Source organism: Capra hircus, chromosome 10 (assembly GCF_001704415.2).
Source record: "Capra hircus breed San Clemente chromosome 10, ASM170441v1, whole genome shotgun sequence".
NCBI lineage: Eukaryota > Metazoa > Chordata > Mammalia > Artiodactyla > Bovidae > Capra > Capra hircus.
Window position 1 is genome coordinate 93251977 of NC_030817.1, and position 12794 is coordinate 93264770.

Consider the following 12794-nt stretch of genomic DNA (forward strand, 5'->3'; position numbering starts at 1 on the left):
TTCTCCATAATTATCAGAATTATTTATATGTGAGGTCTTGGCTAAGTGAGGCTGAAATCAACAAAAGTCTTGGACTGTTGGCTCAGAAATCCTCCTGGAAAGTCCACAGTGCTGTCAAGCTCAACTCTTAGGAGATGAGCTGGTCCATATTTTAAAAGGTATCTTTTTATTCATTCTTTGCAGGCTTGAAGTGAATTTGGCAGTGTTCATTAAATACCTTCTGGCTCCTGTCATCGACCACCTCTTCAACATCCAGTTCTGACTGCATCTGTTTCAACTTTGTTCTTTTCTAACTTCCTTTAATAATGTTAAACCATCCAAATTCTTTTCTGTCTCTTCTCAGAGCTGTTTTACTACTGATAAGGTCTGAGCTATACACTTTTTTATGACTCTGTCCCAACTGACACAGGCCACCATCAGTGACTCAAAGTTGCTTGCAGATTTGGCTGGCATTAATTTTCCCTGGGAAGGAATCTGTTGGAACCGTGGTGTTTAATTCATGCGCTATTCTGTCATCAATTGCCCTCACCTTGAGTAATTCCTGGAACTCAGCGAACTCCTCTCAGCTCACACTGCCACTGGGCACCTCCATATTGGACCTAAAGCCCGTTTTTTAAAAAAGGAGCTTATGGAAGAATTGATCAGATTTTTCAAATACTAGATAATATATGGGTTACATACATAAATTCATATTTAAGAATAAGAGGACTGACATAATTATGCAACAAAATCAGTCAGAACAAAGGTTTCTGCTTTGTTATGAGTAAATAATGTTTGCTCCTTGATAAGGAAGGAGAAATTCCAGAGGAAAATAAATGACCAGCCTTTTGATACAAGTATAAAGTCTATCAGAGGAAAAAGTACAGCTCTGGTTATGCGTGTTAACAAAATGCTGTACTGAACGTTCTGGTAGCTGTTGAGGACAAATAAATACACTCTTGGCTTCAGAGTCTGGCTAAAGACATTTTTATGTTTTCAAGTTTTGTAGAATTCTAGGCTTCCACAAGATGATTATGCAAGAAGTGTGAACCTGTCAAATGTAGGTACAGACTGATAGAATTTTCTAACATTTTCATCTCCTGCTTGAATAACATATCAAGCACGAAATACTAATTGGTGGCTAGGAAATGCTCCAGAGTGTCTGCTTCAAAATTACTGTAGATTAAAACAAAGAAAAAAGCTAGTAGAGGAAGTTCTGAATACCTTTGTACCTTGGGGAGAAAATTAAGACTGTAGTATCAGGGTTTGTTTTTCTGTTTATTTGGGTTTTGTTTTGTTTTAATGTGCACTGCATTTTTGTTAGGGAAGTAGTACATGCTCGGGCTTCCCAGGTGGCGCTAGTGGTAAAGAACTGGACTGCCAATGCAGGAGGCATAAGAGACACGGGCTGGATCCCTGGGTCAGAAAGATCCCCTGGAGGAGGGCATGGCAACCCACTCCAGTATTCTTGCCTGGAGAATCCCATGGACAGAGGAGCCAGGCGGGCTACAGTCCTGGGGGTTGCAGAGTCAGACATGACTGAGCAACTAATGCTTTGGGCTTCCCAGGTGGTGCTAGCAGTAAAGAACCTGCCTGCCAAAGCAGGGGACATAAGAAACGCAGGTTTGATCCCTGGGTAGGGAAGATGCCCTGGAGAAGGAAATGGTAACCCACTCCAGTATTCTTGCCTGGAGAATCCTGTGGACAGAGGAGCCTGGCAGGCTATAGTGCATGGGGATGCAGAGTCGGACATGACTGAAGCGACTTAGCATGCAGCAAGCACATACTCAAGAAAGGGTAAATTCATGAAAGGAAAAAAGTAACCCAACTCTCCAAACACAAGTTTAAACATGTTGGTAGACTCCCTATCAGCCTTTGCTAATAGATCTCACATGAATTTGTTTTTTCTTCCCATATTTCTGGTTTCATATTGCATGTACATACTGCATCTTGCTTTTTTTTATAAATTAAGTATTATAGGCACTTAGTACCATTCAGTTCAATTCAGTTCAGTTGCTCAGCCGTGTCCGACTCTTTGCGATCCCATGAATCGCAGCACGCCAGACCTCCCTGTCCATCACCATCTCCCGGAGTTCACTTAGACTCACGTCCATCGAGTCAGTGATGCCATCCAGCCATCTCATCCTCTCTCATCCCCTTCTCCTCCTGCCCCCAATCCCTCCCAGCATCAAAGTCTTTTCCAATGAGTCAGCTCTTCGCATGAGGTGGCCAAAGTACTGGAGTTTCAGCTTTAGCATCATTCCTTTCAAAGAAATCCCAGGGTTGATCTCCTTCAGAATGGACTGTTTGAATCTCCTTGCAGTCCAAGGGACTCTCAAGAATCTTCTCCAACACCACAGTTAAAAAGCATCAATTCTTTGGCACTCAGCCTTCTTCACAGTCCAACTCTCACATCCATACATGACCACTGGAAAAATCATAGCCTTGACTAGACGGACCTTAGTCAGCAAAGTAATGTCTCTGCTTTTGAATATGCTGTCTAGGTAGGTCATAACTTTCCTTCCAAGGAGTAAGCGTCTTTTAATTTCATGGCTGCAGTCACCATCTGCAGTGATTTTGGAGCCCCCCAAAATAAAATCTGACACTGTTTCCACTATTTCCCCATCTATTTCCCATGAAGTGATGGGACTGGATGCCATGATCTTCGTTTTCTGAATGTTGAGCTTTAAGCCAACTTTTTCACTCTCCTCTTTCACTTAATATATATCATTTTGAATGGGTATAATAGTTTTGGAAAAGCAGTCCTCCAGGGTTTGACATCTAGCAGGTTTCCAGTCTCTTAACTAATATGCAAATAAAAATGCTCTTAAAAACTAGAAGTCTATTTTTTGGTTACTTATAATTATTTCTTGAGGCTAGCTTCCCAAAAGTCGTGCAACTGGGTCCAAGGCTGTGTACATCATAAGGATGATGGCACTTTGTCTAACTGCTCTCCTAAAGCATGTCCATCAGAATTCTCTTACTCTTGCTGGTATTTATATTTTCCTACTTTCCATCCTTCCTTTGGTGGCTGTTTACAGCTATCACAGGAAGAAAACCACTGCTAACTAGGTAGGTGCCAGTGCTGTGGCATGGGTGGCTCAGATGATAAAGAATTCACCTGCAACGCGGGAGACCTGGGTTTGATCCCTGGGTCAGGAAGATCTCCTGGAGGAGGGCATGGCAACCCACTCCAGTATACTTGCCTGGAGAATTCCGTGGACAGAGGAACCTGACGGGCTACAGTCCATGGGGTCGTAGAGTCAGACATAACCGAGCAACTAACACTTACACCTTTTCAGAGTTGTCCTGTTTTAAACTGTAGGTATTTGATTATTACTGAGGTGCAATATTTTCCGCATAAAAGTTATAGTTCCTCTTTCACTATCTAGTATTTTTTAATTTTTTTTTTCCTATCTACTTGTAACAGTGGAGAATTTGAGCTTCCCGGGTGGCACTAGTGGTAAAGAACCCGCCTGCTAATGCAGCAGATGTGGGTTCAACTCCTGGGTCAGGAAGATCCCCTGGGTTAGGAAATGGCAACCCATTCCAGTTAGTATTCTTGCCTGGAAAATCCCACGGACAGAGCAGTCTGGAGGGCTAAGTCCATGGGGTCTCATGGAGTCAGACACGACCGAGCACACACACACACACACAGTGGAGAATTTACCCCAGGTCAACTTCCTAGATCTTTTCTCCCAGGCACAGACAGAATCGTGACTCCTGTCAGGATGATCCTTGCGCTGACTCATTTGCCTGAGGATTTCCAAAGCTGCTCATTCCAGCACCATCAAGATGGAAACTCCTGAGGCTGACTAGCATCCCAGCATGTCCGTGAGGTCACCATTTGCAGCCAGACCCAGAGACAAGCAGCATACCCACATCTGCTTTCTGGTAGCCAGGAGCTGCTGCTATCTGCCGGGGACTGTCTTTACAAAAGGGAGTCGGGAGTTGCCGCTCTAAACCCCCAGCCTCTTGAGGGACGGTTTTATGTATGAGATTAGAACCTTTTAAGCTATCTTTCCCCTTGGCAGGGGGAGGGGAGGGGAAACTCACAAGAGGAGCAAGATAGATATCACCTAAAACAAATTTTGATTAAGCACTTAGGCAACTGCTGCATTAGAAACTGCCCCAGAAAGTGGTTGCAAGGATATGAGAATTGAATTTTCTGAGTGTCTGGACCTCTGAGCTGGCCCAGTTTTGCCTCAGGGTCATATCTCAGGGCTCTGCTACTCGAAGTATGTTTCAAGGACCCGCAATGTCAACGTGGCCTGGGAACTTGTTAGACTCACAGCCCCGTTCCCTTCCAGACCTACCGCATCAGCCTGGAGTCTACTGATAATCCAAATACATGTTAAATTTGAGAGGCACTAGTAAAGCAGTGGTGTTAGTTCTGGCATAACACAGTTAGAATCCCACAAAGGGCTTGAATGCAATATGAATGTCCAGGCCCCGCCCCTAGAGAGCAGTGACTGGCCTTTAGAATTGTTTAAAAGCTCTCCAGCGATGCCCTGTGCAGCCAGAGATGAGAACTGACCTAGAGTTTCTAACAATTCCTTCTAACAAGGCAACATTGATTAAAACAACAACAACAACAACTCTCTCTGAAATGTGAGGTCTAAAAATTCCATGCTTCTTAACTGTTACATTTTACGATTAAACCCCCAAATCAGCTCCTAGAGGAGAGGGAAATACTGAAAAAGACATTTTTTTTAAAAAAACTTTGTTTTGGCCAGTTTCAAGAGCAACTAGGTATCTCAGATAAGAAATGAAATATCACAAAAACAGAAAACTGGAGAAGGAAATGGCAACCCACTCCAATATTCTTGCCTGGAAAATTCCATGGACAGAGGAGGCTGGTGGGCTACAGTTCACAGGGTCACATGACTGAGCATGCGAATGAGGGGGTAGAAAGAGATGGGCTGGTAGCAATAAACAGGTAAAACTAAAAAAAAGCACACACCGCAAAACAACTGAAGTATTGCTGCTAAACGCTTCTTAGTAATGACAATCCCCGCCTCGGTGACACAGCAGCACACTAAAATGACCCAGTTTTGTGGTAATTAAGACGGGTACATCATGAGAAACACTGGACTGGAAGAAGCACAAGCTGGAATCAAGATTGCTGGGAGAAATATCAATACCCTCAGATATGCAGATGACACCACCCTTATGGCAGAAAGTGAAGAGGAGCTAAAAAGCCTCTTGATGAAAGTGAAAGAGGAGAGTGAAAAAGTTGGCTTAAAGCTCAACATTCAGAAAACGAAGATCATGGCATCTGGTCCCATCACTTCATGGGAAATAGATGGGGAAACAGTGGAAACAGTGTCAGACTTTATATTTTGGGCTCCAAAATCACTGCAGATGGTGACTGCAGCCATGAAATTAAAAGACACTTACTCCTTGGAAGGAAAGTTATGACCAACCTAGATAGTATATTCAAAAGCAGGGACACTACTTTGCAGACTAAGGTCCGTCTAGTCAAGGCTATGGTTTTTCCTGTAGTCATGTATGGATGTGAGAGTTGGACTGTGAAGAAAGCTGAGTGCCGAAGAATTGATGCTTTTGAACTGTGGTGTTGGAGAAGACTCTTGAGAGTCCCTTGGACTGCAGGGAGATCCAACCAGTCCATTCTGAAAGAGATCAACCCTGGGATTTCTTTGGAAGGAATGATGCAAAAGCTGAGGCTCCAGTACTTTGGCCACCTCATGTGAAGAGCTGACTCATTGGAAAAGACTCTGATGCTGGGAGGGATTAGGGGCAGAAGGAGAAGGGGACGACAGAGGATGAGATGGCTGGATGGCATCACGGACTCGATGGACGTGAGTCTGAGTGAACTCCGGGAGTTGGTGATGGACAGGGAGGCCTGGCGTGCTGCGATTCATGGGGTCACAAAGAGTCGGACACGACTGAGCGACTGAACTGAACTGAACTGAAGATGGATAAGGCTTCCCTGGTGGCTCAGGAATAAAGAATCCGCCTGCCAGCGTAGCAGATGTGGGCTTGATCCCTGGTCTGGGAGGATCCCATGTGCCTTGGAGCAACTAAACTCATGCACCACAACTACTGAGCCTGCTCTCTAGGGCCCGGGATCCGGAACCACTGAGCCCACGTGCTGCAACCGCCGAAGCCCAGGTGCCCAAGGGCCCATGCTCTGTAACAAGCCACAGCCACGGGAAGCCCTCATATAGCAACTGGAAAGTAGCCCCCGCTCGCCACAACTAGAGAACAGCCTGTGTAGCAATGAAGACCTGGCACAGCCAAATAAATAATTAAAACATTAAACAAAAAAAAAAAAGGGTAAAACAGCCCGTCTGGCCCTGCCACCGCCCCATGTCTTCAGGCTACCATAAAAGCAGTTTCAAAGCTAACTCTCCAGTGTTCATGAGTCACTTCCCGAAGTGATGACCGGCCCATGGGGTAGAAACCTCCTGTGCTATCTGAATTCAAGATGCTGCTGAATATGGCATCTGCTTTTTTAATTCTGGCTTCTTCTGTCCAGAAGACCAGTGTGCAGTGCCCAAGAGTGCGTGTGCTGTTCTCTTAATAGAGATGCCACAGTTGGTGGCAGAGTGGGCAGCTGATGGAAATGAGGCCTCATATAAAGCTTTTCATTCACTAGCCACACGGGCTCCGCTGCCTGAAGTCAGTTCCTACTGCTCCAAGACACTGATCTCCCAGCTGAGAGGCTGCCAGAAACCCAATGGGATGGCCTGTAGCTATACACCAACTGTCCACCTCTTTGTGCTTTGTAATAGGACCAGTTTCCATGTCTTCTTGAAGGTAACAAAGTTGGGAACTCTTGCATAAGAGCAGTGTTTTCAAATTCTCATGAGACTTTAATACGCCTAAAAATTATGAGGACCCTACAGTCCACGGGGTTGCAAAGAGTCGGACACGACTGAGCAACTTCACTTCACTTCACTTCAAAGAGGTTTTGGCTTTTTTTTTTTTTCATGTAGGTTATATCCTGTAGTGTGCTGGAGTCTGCTGGTACCAGTTCACAAGAACGCAACATTCAGGGATTTTTCAAGCCAACTGTTAAAACACTGGAAGCTTAACATTGGCTGCCAAAGGGATATTTATACCATGGAAATTGGCAAATGCTATTAATAACTATCAGAATCTTTTTTCTTTTTTGGGGAGATTGGGTTTAGCAGCTAACCACAGATTCTATTTACATTTTAGACATTAAAATGGAGAATTTTTGAAGGTGCTTCCATTAAAAATAACAACAAACCCATTGCTCAGCCATAAAAAGGAATGAAATCATGCCATTTGCAGCAACATGGATAAAACTAGAGGTTATCATACTAAGTCAGCTAAAGACAAATACATCACTTTAACGTGAAATCTAAAAAGAATTATACAAATGAACTTATTTATGAACAGAAACAGGCTTACATAGAAAACAAATTTATGGTTACCAACATGGCAAGAAGTTGTGGGGTGGTAAATTTGGGATTAACAGATACAAACTATCACATATAAAATAAGTAACAAGGTCTTAATGTATAGCATAGGGAACTATATTCAGCATCTTGTAACAATCTACAATGGAAGGAATCTGAAAAATAGTAATATGTATATATGTATAACTGAATAATTTTGCTGTACACCAGAAACTAACATTGTAAATCAACTATATGTCAATAAAAAATAATTTAAAATATAATGACAAATCCGTTACATGTTAACATAAATACCATATTTTTTTACAAATAAAAAATTTCCCCCAAACAATGATTTAATGAGGAGTTACCTTGGTTTTTATTTCGGCAAATCTCTTTAACAGCTGGCTTGATAGAAGGGTCAGATTTTCATATCTTGCTTCTGCATTCAATCTGGCATGTAATCACATGTCACCTGGCCTCTGGAGAGGAGCAACCCCACGTCCAAGGAGTGGTGGCTGCATGGGCGCAGGAGGGCTGAGAGGAGCTACTCCACATTCAGGGTCAGGAGGGGTGAGCTTGTCCCAGGTAAGGAGCAGCGGCTGTGCTTTGCTGGAGCAGATACCCCAGGTCCAAGGTAAGAGAAACCCAAGTGAGACAGTAGGTGTTGCGAGAGGGCATCAGAGGGCAGACACCCTGAAACCATAATCACAGAAAACTAGCCAATCTGATCACACGGACCACAGCCTTGTCTAACTCAATGAAACACAGCCATGCCATGTGGGGCCACCCAAGATGGATGGGTCATGGTGGAGAGGTTTGACAGAATGTGGTCCACTGGAGAAGGGAATGGCAAACCACTTCAGTATTCTTGCCTTGAGAACCCCATGAACAGTATGAAAAGGCAAAATGATAGGATACTGAAAGAGGAACTCCCCAGGTCGGTAGGTGCCCAATATGCTACTGGAGATCAGTGGAGAAGTAACTCCAGAAAGAATGAAGGGATGGAGCCAAAGCAAAACCAATACCCAGTTGTGGATGTGATTGGTACTAGAAGCAAGACCCGATGCTGTAAAGAGCAATATTGCATAGGAACTTGGAATGTTAGGTCCATGAATCAAGGCAAATTGGAAATGGTCAAACAGGAGATGGCAAGAGTGAACGTCCACATTCTAGGAATCAGTGAACTAAAATGGACTGGAATGAGTGAATTTAACTCAGATGACCATTATATCTACTACTGCGGACAGGAATCCCTTAGAAGAAATGGAGTATACATCATGGTCAACAAAAGAGTCCGAAATGCAGTACTCGGATGCAATCTCAAAAACAACAGAATGATTTCTGTTCATTTGCAAGGCAAACCATTCAATATCATGGTGATCCAAGCCTATGCCCCAACCAGTAATGCTGAAGAAGCTGAAGTTGAACAGTTCTATGAAGACCTACAAGACCTTTTAGAACTAACACACAAAAAAGATGTCCTTTTCATTATAGGGGACTGGAATGTAAAAGTAGGAAGTCAAGAAACACCTGGAGTAACAGGCAAATTTGGCCTTGGAATACGGAATGAAGCAGGGCAAAGGCTAATAGAGTTTTGCCAAGAGAACTCACTGGTCATAGCAAACACCCTCTTCCAACAACACAAGAGAAGACTCTACACATGGACATCACTTGATGGTCACACACCAAAATCAGACTGATTACATTCTTTGCAGCCAAAGATGGAGAAGCTCTATACAGTCAGCAAAAACAAGACCAGGAGTTGACTGTGACTCAGATCATGAACTTCTTATTGCCAAATTCAGACTGAAACTGAAGAAAGTAGGGAAAACCACTAGACCATTCAGGTATGAACTGAATCAAATCCCTTATGATTATACAGTGGACGTGAAAAATGGATTTAAGGGACTAGATTTGATAGAGTACTTGATGAACTGTGGACAGAGGTTCGTGACATTGAACAGGAGACAGGGATCAAGACCATCCCCATGGAAAAGAAATGCAGAAAAGCAAAATGGCTGTTTGAGGAGGCCTTACAAATAGCTGTGAAAAGAAGTAAAAAGCAAAGGAGAATAGGAAAGATATAAGCATCTGAATGCAGAGTTCCAAAGAATAGCAAGGAGAGATAAGATAGCCTTCCTCAGCAGTCAATGCAAAGAAATAGAGGGAAAAAACAGAATGAGAAAGACTAGAGATCTCTTCAAGAAAATTAGATATCAAGGGAACATTTCATGCAAAGATGGGCTCGATAAAGGACAGAAATGGTATGGACCTAACAGAAGCAGAAGATATTAAGAAGAGGTGGCAAGAATACACAGAAGAACTGTACAAAAAAGAGCTTCATGACCCAGGTAATCACGATGGTGATCACTCACCTAGAGCCAAACGTCCTGGAATGTGAAGTCAAGTGAGCCTTAGGAAGCATCACTATGATCAAATCTAGTGGAGGTGATGGAATCCCAGTTGAGCTATTTCAAATCCTGAAAGATGATGCTGTGAAAGTGCTGCACTCAATATGCCAGCAAATTTGGAAAACTCAGCAGTGGCCACAGGACTGGAAAAGGTCAGTTTTCATTCCAATCCCAAAGAGAGGCAATGCCAGAGAATTTTCAAACTACCACACAATTGTACTCATCTCAGATGCTAGTAAAGTAATGCTCAAAATTCTCCAAGCCAGGCTTCAACAATAGATGAACCGTGAACTTCCAGATGTTTAAGCTGGTTTTAGAAAAGGCAGAGGAACCAGAGATCAAATTGCAAACATCCGCTGGATCAACAAAAAAGCAAGAGAATTCCAGGAAAACATCTATTTCTGCTTTATTGACTATGCCAAAGCTTTTGACTGTGTGGATCACAAGAAACTGTGGAAAATTCTGAAAGAGATGGGCATACCAGACCACCTGACCTGCCTGTTGAGAAACCTGTATGCAGGTCAGGAAGCAACAGTTAGAACTGGACATGGAAAAACAGACTGGTTCCGAATAGGAAAAGGAGTACGTCAAGCCTGTCTATTGTCACTCTGCTTATTTAACTTCTATGCAGAGTACATCATGAGAAACACTGGGCTGGAAGAAGCACAAGCTGGAATCAAGATTGCTAGGAGAAATATCAATAACCTCAGATATGCAGATGACACCACCCTTATGGCAGAAAGTGAAGAGAAGCTAAAAAGCCTCTTGATGAAAGTGAAAGAGGAGAGTGAAAAAGTTGGCTTAAAGCTCAATATTCAGAAAACAAAGATCATGGCATCTTGTGCCATCACTTCATGGGAAATAGATGGGGAAACAGTGTCAGACTTTATATTTCTGGGCTCCAAAATCACTGCAGATGGTGACTGCAGCCATGAAATTAAAAGACGCTTACTCCTTGGAAGGAAAGTTGTGACCAACCTAGATAGCATATTCAAAAGCAGAGATATTACTTTGCTAACAAAGGTCCGTCTAGTCAAGGCTATGGTTTTTCCAGTGGTCATGTATGGCTGTGAGAGTTGGACTGTGAAGAAGGCTGAGCACTAAAGAATTGATGCTTTTGAACTGTGGTGCTAGAGAAGACTCTTGCAAGTCCCTTGGACTGCAAGGAGATCCAACCAGTCCATCCTAAAGGAGACTAGTCCTGGGTGTTCATTGGATGGACTGATGTTGAGGCTGAAACTCCAATACTTTGGCCACCTCATGTGAAGAGTTGACTCATTGGAAAAGACCCTGATGCTGGGAGGGATTGGGGGCAGGAAGAGAAGGGGACGACAGCGGATGAGATGGGTGGATGGCATCACCGACTCGATGCACATGAGTTTGGGTGAACTCTGGGAGTTGGTGATGGACAGGAAGGCCTGGTGTGCTGCGATTCATGGGGTCGCAAAGAGTTGGACACAACTAAGCGACTTAATTGAACTGATACTTGTGAGAGAATCAGACCAAAACGTTATCTTAGTATATCAAGACAGTTCTGACTGGGTGCATATTCTGAAAGGGCCTCAGGGACTGAGAATCACAGAACCAGAGCATTTCTCCTCTCTGCTCAGGTCACAGCTTCCTGAATGCAACTCCTTCATAAACCACACTCAGTGCATCCTGTGGTTAATTATTCTCCATGCACATTTATTCTAGCAGTTTTGACACACAGTTCTGCCAGGAAATTACTGTTTGTGACTATTTTCCCAGTTAAGTTCATGACGGCACCTAGGTGAGAGGCTACCAGTGGAAAGGCCCAGGCCTCAGGGAAAAAACTTCCTCAAAAACATTGCTTCAGTTTTTCCATTTTGCTCCCATAGCTTAAGACTTCCTGAAGGACATACTGACATTTCTCTTCATTTCTTAAATTAAGAACTGTAACCTCAAATTTTCCTTGTGTATATTTAACAGTCAAGTATTCCACTTCCTTTAAAATCCTATTTTTGACTTGGTGGAAAAAAACATACTTTTTTGGGTTAAGAAAATTCAAATGTTTTTGGTTTCAAGCATATTTTTAAAAAATGACAATGGAAGAGCTTAAAGGTCATTCTCTGGTTTGAGGACGGATCCTATTTTCTGGTGACCGTGACCTGAGCTGACTTCATTCAATAGATCCATTCCTGAAATACTACGCAGACTCCAGGCCTCAGGAACTTGAGTTCATGTGTTAACTTACAAATGCTGTGTGCCGAATAATTCTTGTTAGTTGAAATAACTTTTCTGTTGACTATGCACTTAGAAATACATTATCAGAATTTGGGGTTGACTTTCAGCTCTCATAGGTACTTATAATTTTGCTTTTAATTCCTCCTCCTCCCTCTGCCCCAGGGAGTGTTGGACGTCAAAGGACTATCCCTCAAGAGCAACCCTTCCTTAAGTTTCAGCCTCTGACACTGGTTTCTCTCTTCACTAGGAAAGAACTGCAGACGATCCAAGATGCTCATAACCCAGGAATCCAAACATACTCTCAAAGATATAACCTTAAATTTTCCTAAGAAGGGATTGAGGAAAAAAAAAAAAAAAGACACAGGAAGTTTTGTAATTAACTACCAAAGCTTTTGGTAGAAATTGTACTTTTCTTTTTCCCTTCCAGTTCCATTCTCTGTGCCCCAAGAAACTCAACTTTATGGGCTATATCACGCAGGTTCCCTTGACCTTGGGGTGCAGGTTAAAATCAGGAGCAATGGGAGGCACCAACAGAGGTCAAGGTGTGGGGAGAGAATGTCTGTGTATCCACCCCCCACCCCCAACCTGCTTTGGGCCTGGGGTGTAACAGCTTTCCTTAACCGCTAGTCCCTGGGGCTCTTCGCCAGCTCTCGGTTAAGGGAAACCTAGCAGGGCGTGCGTGCTAACTCGTTTCAGTGGTGTCTGACTCTGTGTGACCCTATGGACTGTAGCCCCCCAGGCTCTTCTGTCCATGGACTTCTCCAGGCAAGAACACTGGAGTGGGTTACCATGCCCTCCTCCAGGG

At 43.4% G+C, this 12794-nt stretch overlaps 1 pseudogene; it reads right to left on the reverse strand.

Moving 5' to 3' along the window:
* On the reverse strand, nt 167-592 carry LOC102171981 (annotated as a pseudogene).